The following is a 19,174-nucleotide window of genomic DNA, read 5'->3' as shown; positions in this document are numbered from 1 at the left end:
TAGCTCGCAAGTGAAAGCTCACCAAATTAAATAGATAGAAATGCAGCTTGCAAATGGCCATAAACAGGAGAAAATAATGTTTTTTTTTGGTTTTCAGTGACTTCTTTTTGGTTTGTCTGGTATTGAAGTTTCCATTCTGTAGTAAAATACAAGCCCTTTACTTCATTAAATGGTAGTTGTTAAGATGGATCTAGAATTCGAGCAAAACAACCCAATTAAAATAGGGGGTGTCTTGTACTTTCACTATAGAACACTTAAATATTGCATATAGTGAAAAGTTCTTACTCACTGCAATTGTTTGGTGTCTGAGATCACTTGTTCAGGGCGACAGAGTATTAAATTATATTTACAGATAACAGCATGAGTCTTGATCCTATAAATATTTCTATGAGTTACCCCACTGAAGTAATTTCTTCCTAAATGGTTAGTACTAAATGCTTTAAAATATTGTAGAGGCTGTATTATGAAATGTTACTACTTACTGGAATACTTTTCCATTTCCAGTGTGTAGTGTCCACTACCAGGCTATGCAGCAGCTTGAGGAAGCAGTGTAACTGGTTTCTCCTATCTTGTTTTGCAGTGTGTGAAAAATCCCAGTCCAGGGAAAAGCACTAATTAATGCCAGAGAAATCTGCAGAGTGGGACCCTGCAGAGTGGGAGTAGCTAAATGAGGGTAAACTGAGTATTAAGCTTGAAAGTATTACTTTATGTCTACTGATTACAGCCTGGCCAGCAGTTCATGCTTGTGGCACTTAACTCTTCATCTATGTGGAGTGGAGACTGAGTTGTGAGGTGTTGGGCCATGTCATGAGCCTGAGCAGAGCCATAAGGGGCTCCATCAGTGCAGCGCATGGTTACGTACATAGCTAGCCTTATTCTTCTGAATCCCAGACTGGTTTGGATTGGAAGGGACCTTAAAGCTCATCCAGCTCCAGCCCCCTGCCATGGTCAGGGACACCTTCCACTAGAGCAGGTTGCTCCAAGCCCCAGTGTCCAACCTGGCCTTGAACACTGCTAGGGATGGGGAAGCCACAGCTTCTCTGGGCAGCCTATGCCAGTGCCTCAGCACCCTCACAGGGAAGAATAAAGGAGTGATGGATGGTGCAACTGACAGGCTAAGCAGAAGCTCCAGGTGCACAGCTGCCCCAGGCAGACCTTCTCCAGCTTTGAGGGCCTTATCAGGCAGTAACACAGAGGAACCTTGTCCTATTCCCTGGGCAGTTCAGCAGAGCATTTCCTAGGGGAGGGCTTGACCTTGTGGGGTGGTCACCAAGGAGGAAGGACACTATGGTTAGCCCAGGCCAAACCTGAGCAGCAGAGCTTTGTATGTACCCACCAGGAGGGATAGGGGATGGGGCTGGGCAGGCGGCTGCTGGCGGCTGCGGCCGCTGCACGGGCAATCACGCATCCCCCTCTCACTGCTGATTTGCAAGAGCAGATTAATCAGAGCGCACGGCTTGATGAAATTTGCTGTTATTGTGCCCATTTTTAGCAACATCTTTTATTATCTTCATTATTCATTTACAGGGGACCGGCATCAATTATGCAAATGAGTTCACAGACTTTGCAGATTACTTCATTTGCCGCTATTGTTTGTGGAAATTTAATTATTAAATATTATTAAGCTTGCGTTTTCTTCAATTTTCCGAGGCTTAGTTTCATTTGATTTTTCCTCCAGCTGCTCTCGTTTCCTTTCAGTGCCAAAACAGCTCCTCATCAAAGCGGCTCTGGCATGTGAAGACCAAATAAAATCTCCTCAATTTAATAATTTTGATGTTAGTCCCTTGTTCTCAGCTGCTTGCTCAAAGCAATGCAGAGAGAAACGCAGAGCACATTCAATTTAATGAGTAGAAATTGAATTCAAGTTTGTTCGGAATTGACTTCAATTAAGCAGAGTCTTAATGATAAATTAATCTCTTTTCTTTATTCCCTAGAATTTGTTTTTCAAAGTAGGAAATTGGACTACATTGAAAGACCAAATAAAGAATACCAATTTTAACTAGATTATGGAACCGATAGCAAAATTTAATTCTTTATAGTAACGTACTTGGACAAATAGCATTCACTCTATGGCATGTGTTATAATTTATATTCATTGTTACCACTCACACTTTCATGGCATGGATAAAATGGCAGTTGAATTAAATATGGGCCTGTAATAGACTTCAGAGTTTTAATCTTTATTAAGAAACCCTAATTGAATGCATAATTAGCTTTTCAGGGGCTAGGAAACTCGGTTTAATATCTATGTGGGCTGAAAACATGGATCAGGCATTTTTTTAGGAACATTTTTTATGAGTTTATTTTTTAGGAGAAATAATCTTATAATGTGGCTTCTATCAAAAGCCCCGTTTTCTCTTCACTGCAAGAAGCTGTGTACAGAGGAGCAGTAGCAAGCTGCTCTGTGCACCTTTGAATGCCCAAAGACAGCCCTGAGTCAGCGGTGGATACTGCAGCCTTCTTGGAGCAGCTCATGATACCTTGTGCCTCTCCCTGTTGAAATGCAGAGGCAAAGCAAGTCAATGCTTGCGAAGACCAGTGAGACTGTGCTCTTTGCATTGTGTGTTACAGCTCTGCCGTGGTTAGGCACCTCAATACCGTCATTACTTTCCTCTGTTCACTTGTATGACCAGCACAAGCTCTTTATTTTACCATTTCAGAGAACAGGGCATGTTTTCAGGAACGGAGAGTGTCGTGGGTGCCTTGCTCTAGGTTTTCAGAGGTGATCAAGCATCTTTATCTTGTCTTAAACTGGTCATCTCATGCCATTGAGAATCTTTGACATTTTGACCCTTTACCTCTCATTGAAAAAAGAAAATCTATACTACTGTTTATGGTTGACCCTATAGGAATAGTGTTAGATGAGGGATACTTCAAGCCGATTCTGTAGTCATATTTATGGTCAACATGAGTAGAAAATCCATTCATAGCATAAGCATTTTAGAACGATTGTGCCCACATTCTGCCCAGTGATGTCTCAGGCATTGGAGAAGTTTACACTCTGGAGGTTCAGGGGGATATCACATTCCCTGCTTTGTGCTTCAGTGAAGAGAGTGGGTAAGTTTTGCCGGCTAAGGAATGTTCAGTCTTCTGCCTTACCTACACATATGTTCTTTGGTTTCCAGGCACTGAGCAGAGGTATATACTGCTTTTTAAATAAGAAGTAATAAATGGAACAATTTCCTTTAGACACCTTTTACAATCTGCGCTGGATTTGTGAGCACCTCCCACTGTGTGTCCAGCACTGGTATGTTTCTGTTTCCCTGGAGTCTCCTGTTATGTTTTCCTGGTGGAAAGGGTCCAGAGCCTGCCAACAGATTCTTTGCATGGCACACAATTGAAAATATTTATTAAGGCAATATGTTTGTTTTTACAGATCTGGGAGATTAAGTTTTATTGCTTTAAAGGATACCCATGTTCTGAAGTGTATGGGGCTCTGAAGGTTTGCTTTCTATTGTCTGAATGAATTTCCTGTAAATATTGTTCTCTATTTGGCACTGGGATCAGAGTTTTTCTAGAAGTGATAAAGGTTTGTTAATCTAAGGGGTCTGTGTATTCTACATTTCAGAACTGCAGTTATTTAGAAAGAGATGGAGTAAATGTCTTTTACAAGATGCTGCAGTTGTGGTTCGTATATTGCTGTGTTTTTCCATGCAGGAACCAATCCGTGTGTTCCACCAGACGTAGACCAGGTTTATAAAAATATTGAGGTGCTCATGGTCACAGGAAGCCTTGTAAAGGTGTGAAATGTCAAAGCTGCATCAGTATTTACAGCCTGTATATCTGATTAAACCTGGCTTTAGGGATGACACTGTAGGTGTCACACACAGATACACATACACGCGTTACAAAGATAGGTTAAATTACAAAGCATCTTTAGAGAAGTCATTAAGGTAGTGTTCCTGTTAGAAATACCTATACTATAACAGCACTGTGGTATTCCATATTCCTTTGTATATCAACTTTTTCAGTGCACAAGCATTAAAGGATTTTTATTGCATATAGATCTTACAAGTTTACTTTAAGGTCTGACCATTAAACGAAGCTCTTTCCATTTATTTGTATTCATTGGCAGTAATGGTTCTGTAGTTAGGTGCCTGCCTTCTGCAGTCCTAATGTTGTCTGAGTAGACTCTTGCTGGCACCTGTGCAGATCACACTACTATCATTTCCTTTCATCTGAAAAAGCCCTACAGGGCCCTCTATGTGGTACAGTGAAACAGTTTCTCAGAGTTGCTTGTCTTATGTACAAAGGAAGGCTGTATGTCAAAGCAGCTTTCTTTTTTATCTTAAACTGACTTTCCCCATTTCAGAACTGAATCCGATCTCAGTGAGCATGTCCTTTCTTTTGCCTCTACATTATGAGTACATTTTCCCAGGAGGCTTGTCTTTTTGGAATCTCTATCGGGCAGGAATGGGATGACTCCATAAGCAAAATTCAGCCAAAGCTTTCCTAGAAAAGAAAAGATCCTAAGAACAACTTCAGCTAGTGGGAATGTTCTGAGTCTGAGCCACAGAAGCACTGTGCATGTATTAATATGCCTTTGAAAACAGAAAATTGAGTGATTTTGCAAGATAAATTTGAGTCATTTTTGGCTATGCAAATGAGTATAGTAATTAGTAAAATATCTAGCCTGGCTGGAAGCTCAAACTCCCTGCTTCTTGAAGAAGGGTGATACAAGATACTGGAAAGGGAAATCAGCTGGTTTTGTTCCTGTAAGAAATGTATAAGGGGGAGAAAAAGATCACCTTCGTTAAATTATCCTTTAGCAATATGGAAGAGCTACGGTTTGTTGTCTTTACCCACCTGCACTATAAATAATGCTCCATTCCTGATGACACTATTATTGCAGAGTTTATTTTCTGGTCATTGCAAAATAATACATTTCTTACAGTCAATACTGTACAGCTTTAATTAATTTCTTACTAGATAGTGTTGTTTGCAGTGCTGCTCTTTTCTACTCCTTTTTCTGCACACTCCATCAGTACTGCTGGTAAAAGCATGTAGCAAGGGTAAGGCTAAGTATTGAAAAGGTAAGAAATGTCATACTTACAAAATCCCTTTAAGAGGAAATGCTTGACTACATTGTCAGCTGCTATTTCTGAAATGCAATTATCATATCACTTCAGATAATGTTGCATTTTGTGCTGCTGAACACTTTGTATATGGCAGAGAGCCTGGCAAATCAGTTACCTGCCTCAGCTTTTCAATGTGCATGAGCCAAATTTGTGCTTACAACTGCTGCAGTCTGTAAGCACCAGCCTGTGTTCTGCTCTCGTGGTCTGAGGAAAAACATGGATTTGCTGATCCACCGGCATGAGTAGCATCTAGTGGGTAATTCTAGAAGTCACAGCTGCTTTACTTCACAGGTTGATTCAACTTTGCAGGTGTGATCATCCATATTGCAAGCCTGGTTGATGATCTGCGTCGTTATCCTTAGTTAATTATGTAGGACAGAACAAAGTGCTATTCTGGATGTTTTTTTTTTTATTTTCCAAGAATTTAGAAAACATTTAAACCTTATTTCCCCAACCAAAACCCACTGTTACTTGTTGATCATGATGAGTTGGCCACTCTTGTTGCATGGTTTGGCTGCTTGTCACATACATCAACAAGGTTAAGAACATTGTGAGGTGTGACTGGCATTTGTAGTATACCTGTGCATGTGCTGCATTAGCTTCAGAGTACAATCTCATCTCAGAATTGAACTTAAGGCAGCATTGCTGCTGGTTGTAAAAAAAGTCTATAGTGTATGACTGTTGCTGAAAATAAAGTGTTTCCTGAAGAGAGAGGAGAGTTTAATCACATAGAAGTCTGTTAGTGAAGACATACTGCGCCATTATGGCAATGAAAAATATGGTTTGATATTACAGCTGACTTTGTGGGAGAAACAGTACCATATTGACAAATAAGTGATCCTGTAATTAGACTGTACTGCAAAGTATACACAAAGGTGTAGAGCTAAGAAGATTTTCAGTTTCATGTGGCATTCCTAACATTGCTGAAAAATCTCAAAGCTGAATTTCTTTTACTATGTAAAGAAAAAGTCTTAAAAACCAAAGTTCCATCCTGTGGAGTTACAGTCTGATCCCTGCTGGAAGACTTGGTTTCGCATGCTTCAAGGAGGTCTTCCCCTTTGCTGTACAGTAGTGCAGGTGTTACTGCAGAAGACCTGTGCTTTTTGTGGAAGCTCATTTCAAACCTTCTTCAATAAGTAGCTTCCTTTATGCAGGGCCTTCTCCTGGAAGATGTGGAAGAAGGCTATTGTGAAAGTTTTCCAAGAAGGAGAACCAAGGTCTCGTCTCAGTTTTTGTGTGAATTGAAATATAGGGAGCAGGGGGGGGAATCAGGGGTCTCGGCTCTAGTGGAATATTGAAGATCGGGTAAGAGAAGTAGGGCTTCTGCAGCTGGGATTTTGCTAGGCCTTTCTGTGTACAGAGGCTCTTGTATTGCTGGAATTCAGTCATTGATAAAGACCATTAGCCTCTGTATGATTCACATACTCACAGGTATGCCCAAAGGCAGTAGCCACATAGTGGCTAAATTCTGCTCCCCATTTTGCCCTTTTAAACCAGAGCCAGTGCAATTAGATTTACTACTGATATAAGATAGCATAAGCAAAAGCAGATATTTTCCCCAATTAAAAATGTATGGGCTACTTGGAGAGCACTCTTTAAACAGCCCTATTTAGAATAAATGCACATTTCCATCTTTTGCCTGTAGCTGTGTCCCATGCTGGAGTGTCAGAGGTGTATCAAGAGTCACTGAGATGAAAACTCACATTAAAGAAACATCCTGGTGTTCTTTAAACACTTACTTATTGTTGATTTTTCATCTCTGTTCTCATGGTAGTTGTCCTTAAAATCCCTGGTTTTGTTTGTGTCATACGACTGCATTGCAAATTATAATTTGTTACTGCCTACTGCTGGGCTTCTTCCACCTTCACATGGAGCATCTTCCCTGCAGGAGACAGGATGTTAGAGTGGATGGCCTGTGAGTCTGGTCATGAATGGCAGTTCCTACAATCCTGGCTTGTGGCTCTGGTCACGCATGGCAATTCCTACGATCCTAGTTTTGTGTAGTGTTTTGTAGCTTTGAAACTCCTGCATTATGGGATGCGGCTGCGTTGCCCCAGAGCTGCAGAGCTGAAGTGCCAAAGGAACAAATTAACAGGATGTTACATTAAAATAATTTTTCAACTGTAATTTAGTTAAGTAGATTAATGTGAATTAATTTAGGAATACTTAAATATAACATAATCACGCCTCAATGATGTACAATATAAACAATAATTAGGGTAGAAACATCAAATTTATGTAAAAAGGAATCTAGACTTTCAGTGTTTGTACACCTCAAATACATCTGTTGAAAGAAAGTAGAGTCAGAAGGGAATGGTTTAAATTCCAAATCACGCAGTACTCATAGTGCATCCTTTGGCTCTTGGAGTCTTTCTGTAGGGAATTTTTGAACACCTGGTGTTCTCCTCTGTCTTATTTTCCATTACCAGGGCTGGCCAAGGCTTCTGTCCAGTAAAGAAAATGTATGATAAGAATTAAAGTGATGTGACTACAGTGTGTTACCATTCCTGAAAATCTGTATGTTGTCTGGGGGTTTTAATACATGTGCTGTGGTGCTGTTTTATGGTTAGCAAATGGCACATAAGTCTGGTGGCCATATATATGTATCTCAGTAGTTTTTGGCATGGATTTTTAAACTGCAAAACAAGTTTTAAGGGTGAAATGCAGAGAGATGCCAGAAGAAAAAGGACATTTGAAGTTTATGATGCAACTGAAATGGATTAGATATGTGATTAATAATATGGAAAATCTCATTTTCAGATGATATGTGAAAAGCAAGGAATTCCATTCACTGTAATACATAGGTCAGGTTAACCTGGGAGTATTAGCACTGTTAATCCAGCCTAAAGAAATAGCGAAGACACCTATTTTCCTTTTGCCTGTGAACAGATTTCTTCTGCTTACTCATTTCCTTTAAAGAAAGAATCCTGTTTGTCCACTCAGGCACCAGAATTCCTTAGGAGAATATTTGCCCAGTGATCAATATTCTGTACCATTTCATCTTATTGCCACTCAGTTTTTGAAATTATTATTTGGTTAATGATTTCAGTGACTATTAAATCATTTTGATCATGAAGAACTAAAGTGAAAACTCCAGCTATGTAGTTTGATGCACCATGGGCAAATCGAGAATCATCAGTAGTCTGATGATAACTTGCTGTGTAAGCCAAACGAGCCATTTTGCTAGGTTTCAAGCTGTAGGTGGTGATGGCAGTGGGTTCCTTGTACAGCTTCCAGGAAGTTTACGTCATTTCACTAATTCTACTATATTTCACAGAATAGACTCAGCAGTTTCCTGCGTGCAAACTTTCTCCCTGCTACCGAGCAATCAGTTGTTTGACATCCAGGCTACTGACATGCAAGGGGAACAGACAGGTGTTTAAGCAAGACCCTATTTAGGTGATAAATGAACCACTGCAGAATATGGCTTACTACTCTGTGTAGTGCATCTTAATAGAGAATATCCAGCTCTCTGCCAAAATGTTCATCATGTGAACTTTGGGATCCAGAGCTTTTCCAAAACTCTGCTTAATTGGTGAGAGAGTTTCAACACTATGCGTGAACATCAGATTGATTTATAGCCTATTCAACACTACTGGTGTGGTACTTTAGCAAAGGATGAGATTATATGTAAGCAGCAAATTTGTCCTAATTAAACTGTATGTGTGTACCGTACCTGATCTGAAAACAACCCAGAAGTAGAACAAGAGAAGTCATTATTAGGTTCTGTTCCGCTGAAGCTCATTTTGTTTGCTCTTAATGCTCATCTTATGAGTGCTGTTGAGAGATCTATCCTGAAAGAACCTGCTAAAGAAAAAGGTGAAAGTAATTATTAATTGAACTTTCTTAGACCTCAGCCACAAACTCTTTTGAAGGCAGTGTAATGAAATGAGGAGAATGAAGCTAATGGGGGAAAAAAACATGAGTCAGAACAAACAGAACAAGGTGAGTAGCAGAATGCCAGCAATGGAAACTTCTGCTGAAGCTGCACTCTGATTTACATTCATGGAAGTGTCAATTTGCTGTGAGCATGGGATGATGTGGTGATGTGGAGGCAATAAGAGTACCTGAAGTGCATTGAACTGATTAAAAGATGAGTCTTGCTAAAAAAGGAAGTGATAATCTATGCCCTTTTCTTATGCTCTCTGCAGATTTTTTCCCATCAGATGTGGGAGGGACAAATGGAAGTGTGTGCATGTCTGGGGACAGCAGTGTCACTGAGGTGAGTCACCTCAGCAGAGAACAGTTGGTGGAAGTGTTGCTTTCTTCTTGTAGGAGGAAGTGCCAATTGGAGGCTGAATATGTCTCGTTAGTTAATAGGAAGCTTGTTCAGAGAACGTCTGAGTCAGCTATCTCTTAAGCCTGCTTCTTAAACAGATTGCCCAGTGCCTATCCCAGAGAGAGGCTGTCCAGGAAAAGGTTTGTGTATGATACCAGCTGCTTTTTCTGTGGATGAATTAACTTGGTTTTGTTCCATCAGCACAGCAACTTTCATCAACATTCAGCTCTTAGGAAGCAAAATGTTTCAGACTGTGACTGAGGTGGTGCCTATTACCCACAGCTTCTATAGCATTAGCCTTTGTTGTTAACTCTGGCAAAATCTGCTTTTCACTTTGACTTCTCAGTAGTAAGTACATTAATCAAGAGCAAGATTTGAGGTACATAAAATAAGCGGCAGTATCGTACCCATTAAGCTGTCAGTTTTCAGCAGGGCACTTGTGACATTACCTGTGGCTTCCTGTCTTCCTGACTCTCTCCAACAATCTCCTCTCCATCAGCTGCCTCTCTTATGCCCCAGAAACTGCTGTCAGTGGCCTGGTGGATGGCTCGTTTGACATGTCTGTCATGTTGTGAAGCATGTGTAGGAGCTAGATTAAATGAAGAGAAAGCTAGCTCATCTGACTGCCTACCAAGGAGCTTCAGGTCAGGGAAAGCTTTCTCTATGTTAGGACTGCAGTAATTGCAGAAGAAGAAAAGTAGAATGAAAGGACAGCTCTTCGGTAAGGTACGGAGAGGGAGGCAGCCAGGGCTGGATGGAGATGGCTGAAGAACATATGCTGTTGGAGTCTAGGAATAATAGCTCTTTCCAGTGCCACATTGGGGTCTCTGAGAACTTTTAAGGAAATAATTTACTTCAGCTTTTTCAGCCTTGGTCTTTATCACAGTCTTCTCCTAATGCTTGCAGGCATTAACTCTTCGTGCCTCTGGAAAGTTGGAGGAAGTGAAAAGAGGTACCGATGGAGTGTAGATGGGATGAGTTGAGTTCTGTCTTCCTGTGGATAGCCAAGAGTAAGGCAGCTTTTCCCTCCCTAACCTGAGTCTCTTGTGGAGCTCACAGTAGGTTATAGAAAACTCATCTGAATAATTCTGCACTCTGTGGATATCAGCTGTTTTGTTCAATCGATTTGCAGTGTTCCCAGGTACAGTGGTGAGCAGTGAAAATTTCTGGCACATTTTTAAGTAAAAGGAAAGAGGGAACAGCACGTAATATTTCATTAATGAAAAATCATCCCTGGAAAATAGTGGAGAGAGTTATTTTTATGCAAGTGTAGATTTTTGGATGCCAAGACAATAAAGAGAAACCACAATTTGTTCCATTAAGCTTGTATCATATTGTCAGCACTTGCCCATATGGAAAACATATAAATTGTCATGAAAACATGAAAATGGGACAATTTAGTAATGTTTTGAGGAGGCTTTATAAATATCATATGTATTTTTAAATGCATAAGTGATGCAGTTTTGAACACAAAAGAAATGCAGTTGTGGCAGCCAGATTTTGCTGTGTTCCCAGAGCAGCAAAATTAGCAGAGCTGCAAATATGGTTATTCAAAAGCTGAAAATTTGGAGTAAGGCAGAGAAAGTATTCAAAGATTTGGTGGGAAACCAGGAAAAGCTAAAAGGAGCACAAAATCTGTGTTCTTTTTTCTCACTGGAGGTCAGAAGTTGTGTGTGCACTTCTGCATTTAGCTGAGCTTTTGTACAAAGGCTCAGTCATGAAGCCTGACAACTAACTTGGTGACTGGGGCAAGCTTCAGCTCCTGGGGTATGAAGTAGTGGTATGGTTGGGAAAAGGGTAGGAATGTGGGCAGCTCTATGGCATTGCACCACATTATGTGCTTGTATGCGTCTGGAAGGCGCTAAGGCTGAGTCTACAGGTTTATTCTTAGCCCTGCTGTTAAATACACCAGTTGTACAGAGTATCAGAGCTCAGTGGGTATGCATGGAAAAACAAGGCTATGCGTTAGCTGAGAATCTGGCTCATTTTGCAAAGAGAGAAGGAATCAAAGGCATCTTTGCAGTTTTCTACTCTTACCTTTCCCTGCTCTTTCCCTTAAGTTGTGTTGAATTCGTGATGGTCTCAGTTTCAGGAAAAAATAACTTTGCTAACACTTTTCAATATTATGGTGTGTGTTCCAGTAATCAATGCAGGCCGGAGACGAGGAGGTGTTTGGCAAAGGAGAAGTGTTATTTTGGGATCCAATTGGCCTGGGATTCCTTCACGCAGGGTAATCATCCTGTAGCTTTCTGCCAAAATCCTTTCTGACTTGATTCCCTGTTTGGAGAGTCAGTAACATTCTTTCTTTCCCACCTTGTGGAAGCTCTTCCTTATGGAGTTTAAACTCTCCTGAGTGCATCACACAAGCCTAGCTGAGGTATATAGTACTACTCCAGCGCAGTTCCTAATGTATTAAATTGTAATGCAATAAAGTGTGTCCTGGGCCTTGAAAACCATGTAACCTGATTGTCCTAGGCTTACCTCCTGTGTTCCCTGGGGCACCATCTGAATGAGAACAGCCCAAAACCTACGCTTCTGTCACTTCCTTCGCTAGAGAATCTGTGCTTCCTTCCGTGGATTGTTCACTAGTTTTCACCCTGGTGCTATGACAGTTTGCTTCTGAAACTAGAGAAATCTAACTCAAAATGCCAGTGCTTTTAAAATATATCATGGAGGGATTATGTGCTGGAGCCTTTCGAGAGGGAGGAAAGAGAACATGCAATTAAAAAGTAGTAATTTTTGTCATTAGTGACAATGACAATAATGATAATGTCTGTCTGTTTAAAAATCTCTGCAGAAAAGTCTTGCTGATTCCTATTTATATAGAAAGCAATATTGAACCATTTACCTCATAGCTAGTGGCCAAGGGATAAGATAAAATTCTGGTGCTGGATTTGTATTGTGTTTTGCAGACATATCTAATCTTCAGTGGCATGAGAGATGTGGTAGAAAAGTGTGTCATCAAAAACTGCTGCAGCATCACGCTTAAAAACTGTCCCCTGGAAACCAGGTCAACTTTCACTGTAGCTTATGGTAATACATACAGACACTACAAAACTTTTTAGATCTCTCTAATGGAGATAGTATAGATAATGATATAATTGCATCTATTACTTTTATCAGATCATCTTATCTCCTTTGTGGCATCAAAAGAATGTGTTCAGAAAAGACTGGGACAGAAGCATCTGCTTTATCTGGTGCACACATGAAGGGCCTGATTCTGTTTACATTGAAGTCAGAGGAGATTTCTGCCCTTGATGGGAGCAGAAGCAACTGGCTGAATTCTACTTTATGTTATGCACATGGGGGATAGAGACTGACTCCCCAAATCATGAAAATCCTGTTATAATTAGGAAGATGTTAGTGCTGTAACTTTGTCGGCAGTTAACAAACCTGTCAGTGCTGTTGTATCAAGGTGTTTCTGTGACCTGCCAGTATTACAGTAGCTGAGTTCTGGCAACAAAATGAACTCAGAATAACATGCATATACTTTCTCTTTGCCTTTGAAGTCATTAGGAAAAAAAAAAGCTTCATTATTTTTCAGGGCTTCAAACAATGTTTGTTCTGTTGGAGAAGTGATAGTGTGAGGCGGTAGGGAATGGAACTTTGCTGGGTTTCTGTTGTCTTGCATGTGGATTAGGAGCTTTTGCTTCACTCAGTCACATGCTCTGTACAGTTATTTGGACAGAAGTACTGTTTGTGTCTCCTGCAGTTGTCCTCATTTACTATGTGATACTGATTTTTCAGTGGATGGTATGTAAACAGTTCTTTAGTAGTCTCTTTATACATATTGAAGAATTCTGGGAAGAGGATTACAGTTGTAGCGAATCTATGACTGAAGTCTTTGGCAGCGTGGTGGACAATAAGCTTCTGCATTTGGTTTGAGAGGAAAAATAGGAGTAATTTCATAAGATTTTCTTTCACCCAGCAGCTTCTTTTGACTCTGTGGTAGCAGCACTTGGCTGAAATAAGAGCTGTATTGTTGTGAGGTCTTTAATACAGGGTCATTTTTTCCCCACTCATGCTATTATTGCATATTTTTAGTTTCCTCCAGGGAGGAACGTTCCTGAGAGACTTTGTCTGGTTGGTCCCAGTTGTTTCCCTCCTTTATCTCCCCAGGAGGCTGAAGATCAGCTATAAGTGATGGTGTAAAATCTTTTTTATGCTTTCAGGATAACTGCTTGTGTGTATAGCACTACTTAACTGTAAAAGAAAGAAGTTAAATGGGCAGTATAACTTTCAAGCCAGTTTTCTCAGGCATCTTCAAGATCACATCAGTTGTGAATCACTTTCTCACAAAGGTTTTAGGAGCTGAACTCATGTAAGCATCAGATTATCCAGATACGACTTTCAGTTTCTTTGATTTCCTGAGGCTCTAAATGTCCTTGGGAAGGTCAGTCACACCAGCAACACTGGGCAGCCACCCTTCTTGTTGTATTTAGATTTTGGTTTCTTTTTCATCAGGCCCAGGCAGAGTAAGATTGATGGAGGTATAGAGAAAACATTTTCCTCTTTTTCTCCTGCTTTAAGAAGCAGAGGATATCTCTGTGATGAGTGATGGAGTTTAGCTGTAGTACATTACTAAAATGCATTTTGGCAGAGGACGGAGAAGTAACTACTTAGTCTGTTGTGAAACAACTGAGTCTTTCAATCCATTTCTCAAAGTGCTCATAGTTCCCATTTCAAGGCAGGTCAAACAATAAAAGTAGTGGGCAAAGAAAATGAATGTGAATCTGGAATACTTTAATTAATAATAACGGACCCGTGGCGCTCATGAGCTTCTGTTTTCTTCTTAGTGTTGTTTGATTCTGCTAAATCTTTCTTTCACAGCAAATTATGTTGTTGTTCTGTTAGGATTCATATTTAATTATTGAGAGATAGTGAAGCAATTTAAATGGGACTTCCATGAAAACGTGAGCTCTGTTTCCGAATTGAAACAGCATGCTTTATTTTAAAGGCAGTTGTTTTAGTACAGGGATTTTATAATAAAAGATTTCACAAGAGAAGGTCCCAAGCAAGAATTAAATACATTAGCTGCAGGACTCTGTTTTGAAAGCATGAAGTAAATGGTGACATCCAGGAAATTAAAATGCAGCCTTGGTAAAGGCAGAGTTCAAACAGAGTGATTATGGAACAATTTCTATGTAGGAAATTATTTCCCTTACAGGCTTTGCATCTAATCACAGGTTCCCATGCAAATACCTGGTTTAGTCTTTATTCTGGAGCGCTGTGCTCCTTCTGTACATGCTGTCAGCTCTACCCCAACAGCCCCTCTTCTGTGGTGGGATAAGCTAGTTGAGTACAAGCTGTTTCCATCAGGAAGCCCACTCTTCATTTTCTGCCAATAGAGTTAAGTTGCACATAGCTTTGTTACTTGATGCACGTCCTTTAAGATGGATCAGATCTCTTTTCCCTGAATCTGTAACTCCAGCACAAATTGTAATTTTACCTTAATTTGCAGTGATTCACGTATTTCACACCGCAGTCCAGAATGATATAGGGATTCTGACAAGAAGAGAAGAATGATTGTCAAACTGTCTTTACTAAGAAACCTTAAAAGTAAAGTATGACACTGCAGATATTAAGGTTTATGAGAGTGACAAAGCGTGCTGCTGTCAGTGCTGCTGTCAGAGCAGCAGTCTTTAGAAGAGGATTGGGCTTCCATTGTCACAGCTTACTGAAAACAAAGATAAAGCAATGGTTGATTTAAGAACACAGTCTTTTTGTTATGTGTTCAGTAAGACAGAGAGAAAGTGGCTCAGAGGAAATCTGATCTGACTGAATCCTTTCCTCTAAAACTTGAAAAGAATCCAAGGCAAGTGATGGGCTTCATGTAATATGACCACATATCCCTTCTTGTGTGTGTCTTCTTTGTGCAAGAAAGTGAATGTTGTTGGGAGCCTTAAGATCTTTGCTTACTGAGCAAATGTGTGGATGTTTATTGGCTTTAAACTTCTGTCTTGATACAAGACATCAATTGTCTCAAGTCTTTGACTAAATTCATGCATGCTTTCCAATGTATTGCTCTGAAAGTCATTTATGAAAAGATGTTTAGAATTTGAACCTCTTTCTCTTCATTCAGAGGAGAGGTGGCAGCAGCATGCAGGGCTACTCACATCTTCGGATGGCTCTGGTGTGGGAAAGAGCAGGAGCTAGTGAAGGTGAGCCACTTTTGCATGCTTGAGCAAGGGAGAAAGGAAGAATCACATGCTTCTGAAGAGAAAAGGGGGTAACTGTCATTCCACTCATATGCTTGTGAGCAAAATGTATCTCTTTCATACAGAGATTGTCAAAATAGGAAGAACAAAAGTAATGCCACTCTACATTCGAACATAAAGTGGCAGCTGATTCAGCCTCTGAAGACAAGAGAAACAGAAAACAAGTCTTACACCACAGGCTGTGTACAGAATGTGAAGTTTTCATGATCAAACACTGTTTAACCAAAATATTCTTGTCATTTTCAGATGTTCGTATCTCATCACATGAATCAATCTCTTCTCACTCTGTTTTCTGACCATCTCATTTTCTGACCAAAATAGACAGACTGTCGTATTTTGAATGTGAGCTATACATTTTGGTGGAAAGAAGGACATGTGCAGAATAGTCACAGAATCAAACTTGCACAGTCAAAGAGCTGCATCTGTCTTGGCAGTGCCTCAGTTTATTTTGCCTGAAACAAAGTGAGTCAGCTCATACCTAATTGTGTTCAAATACTGTAATAATCCAGACCACATAAGAAAAACACCCCATCAGATATGGAGAAGGAACATAGGAGAAGTGTTATTCTGTGATTATGGCTTTTAAAATAACCTGTTAAAAGAACAAAGTTATTAAAAAAACTTTCATAATTATTTAGAACTCCAAATAGACTTTAATTCATTTGATTTTTATAGACTGGTAGTCTTTAATCTCCATTGCAGAATCTGAAGTGTACCTGTTACATACTGCTAAATTAGTTGTCAATCCCTTGGGCAGTATATTTTAATATCAGTATTATATAGTAGATGATATAAATCTTGTGTACGGTATTATTAGCTTAGGCAGCTGCTGACTTAAAAAGGCCAGTTTAACAAGTCACCACTGTATTATGTTTAATTAGGTACAGTTTATATAATGAGGTGTTCAGTTCTAATGGAAAGACATGCTGTGAGCAGCACATCTGCAGGAATAACTATTACAATCAGCATTGCAGAGACCCATGGAACTGCAAATTAGACTTACTTATCTAGAAATAAATTACATCCCAATGCCTTCATAAAGCTCATTAATTGATTCCACTGGCATAAAGGTCTTTTTCTTAATTTCATGTTCCATTAGCATAATAAACACAATTTGAGTTACAACAGTATGATCAGTTTAATGGATGCTATTTATTTTAGTTTTTTATTTAAAGTCCCGGTAACATAGAATTAACATCAATATGCTGTTTGGTCCTTTATTAAAAATTCCCATAGGATAACCAGCACAGATGTTCAATACAGCATCATACATTTTCTGCATTTTATGACTTCACTAATGGGCCATATGGAAAGGTGTTGCTTGGATTTAATTTTTTTCTTTAAATCTGATATATTGTATGAATTGTAATGGTCAGAATTGGTTACTATAGGAAGTTGTTCAGGTTAACATACCCTGCATGCTGGGAGCAAAAGAAGAGTAAGCAAAGTTTTTATGTACATTGATTCATAGTAAATAGTAGCAATATCCCTCATGGGATTAAAATCAGTTTCGTTTATGTGTAGCTCCTGACATTAATTAGAGATCTGTAATTTATGCAGACACTGTCTAATCAGAAGGAAATGTTACCAGCTATTTGTTTAGTCACAATTAGCTTATAGACAACCTTATTGTTGTTCCATTCAGCTTTTCTTGAGCCCCACGTTTCATGATGAGCTGCACTGTTAGGAACATTTGTGGTGAGATGGTGTATGTTATTAGAACAAGAGGTTTCATTGTCCACTCACCTAATACCTGTTACTTTGAATGATATCTGTGCCTATGGTTTTGTTAGGTTTTAGTAGACAAGGGACATGTCCTAACAAATTTGTTTGCACCTTATATTGTCCAACATTTTATGCTAAAGTCTCCCTGTTACTATAACCAGGCTAATGCTGTCATCAGCTTGGTGTGTGTATTTTCTAAGGCTTGTCTCTTACTTTGTTCTTCTGTTTCCTTGTTTTATTTTTTCTTTCTGCATTTAATATTACTGCAGATATTTTCCCCTTCAGCCTATAATGTAGCTGAAAGAGAACTTCTAATGTTACAGAGTGATTTTGGGTAATAGTCATGTGTCATATAAATCCATCATCTGATTTTTCCCATAAAAACTGATTTCTGTCATTACACTGTAATTCACCTATCTCTACCTTACTTTCCAAAATCATCTCGGCAGGAGTCATCTGTCTCTTCTAGTGTGATGTCCTTCTATTACATGATCTCAATAATGGTATCAGAAAGAGCTGCACTAGAGCAGATGTGGGCAAGTTGCTTTAATTTCAGTGTGTATGTCTGTATGGGCATGCACATACACAAGTCAAGAGTTCTCAAGAGTTATGTGAAAGCATTTTGCTCTAGAAAATGCTTTGTAGCTCATTGCATTTTTAATACCCCAGCTTGGCACATACACACACCCTTGGGGTTTTTGGGTTAAGCTTGGGGTTTAACAATTCCTTTTTCATATATTTAATGGCTGGATTTTTTTTAAGACATTTATGCATGTAACTAATCTTAAGAATGAAATGCCTTTTACCTTGAAATTTAGGTTTATAGCATAAATGGAAATTGACTAGCAACATACAGAAAATCAAGTAGCCTTTAGTAGAATTCCTTACTAATGTTGGTCTGACCTGTAGCACTGCAAGAAGCAGTGAATTTGTATGATCAGACGAAAGTCTCTCATCTGTTTTCAGATGTCTCAGTGTTATAGGTCCTAAGACACATGTCAGAAAAAAAGCCCTTTGTCCTTCAGTGCAAAATCAAGCATTATTACTCAGCTGCATTGTCTCTGAATATAACAAAGTATTTTCATGCAGTACATAGCCAGACTGTGTAAAGATGAAAAAGAAATGACAATAGGGGTTGATTCTGTCCCACATTTAAGAAGAGGTGACTTGAAAAGCTTGTGCATTTTCAGTTTCCTACATGGATATTTGTTACGTGATTTAAGCTGGAAATACATGTAATAGGGTTTTCAACAACAACAAAACCAAGCTGGACAGACAGTGCTAATTCATAGCCCTTTGCAGGTGGCTGGGCTCGTTGTGGTTATGTAGACAATCTTGTATAGCCTTTCTTTAGCAGCCTAAAAGGAACCTTCTGCCAGTTATGTGTAAGTTAAACCTTACTCAGGTGACAGCTAGCTGGATGGGCTGAATGGATTTGGGACAGGGAGAGGCAGGAGGTACCCTTGGGAAACAGAGTGTCACAGTGATTCAGGTGGTGATAGCTCTTATTGGAGGAGTGAAGAAGCAAGTTGAGCAGTAAGAACCTATGGGGGCTCTGCAGCCACCTACAGGGCTTCGTGCTGGTTCTTTTTTGCTTGCTGTACCTTACTCTGAGAGCTTAAACTTACCTCCTGTTGTTAGCCTGTGTGATTAGCTTACATTACAAGTGCAGCAGTGCCATGGGGTTTTGCAGGCAAACATATTCTAGAAGTTTTATCCTCAGGAAGAGGGTAAAACCACATTGCTTTATAACTGTCTATACAGGGCTATTTTTTTGGTTTATTTTGATACCTGAGCATGTAATTCTAAATTCTCCTACAAAATTAACATTCGTCATGACAAGTAACCGGCATAGAAGATTTTTGGGAATCTTC

The 19,174-nt window shown here is 39.6% G+C and overlaps 1 long non-coding RNA gene across 3 annotated transcripts in view; it reads left to right on the top strand.

The window, feature by feature from the left end:
• The window catches only part of LOC133273827 (uncharacterized), a 157,211-nt gene that overhangs the window by 58,878 nt on the left and 79,159 nt on the right, over window positions 1–19,174 (top strand). The window contains exon 4 of one of the 3 annotated variants that reach the window (XR_009744941.1): window positions 581–728. The exons of the other annotated variants lie outside the window; for them this stretch is intronic. This is a non-coding gene — a long non-coding RNA (uncharacterized LOC133273827). Of the gene's footprint in view, window positions 1–580; window positions 729–19,174 lie in introns of those variants that run through there. 3 annotated transcript variants of the gene reach the window in all.

This window comes from Pezoporus flaviventris, unplaced genomic scaffold (assembly GCF_033815535.1).
Source record: "Pezoporus flaviventris isolate CSIRO_AGI_PZ_B2104156 unplaced genomic scaffold, CSIRO_AGI_Pfla_v1 ptg000001l, whole genome shotgun sequence".
NCBI classification, from domain to species: Eukaryota; Metazoa; Chordata; class Aves; order Psittaciformes; family Psittacidae; genus Pezoporus; species Pezoporus flaviventris.
This window is presented reverse-complemented; position numbering and strand designations above follow the sequence as displayed.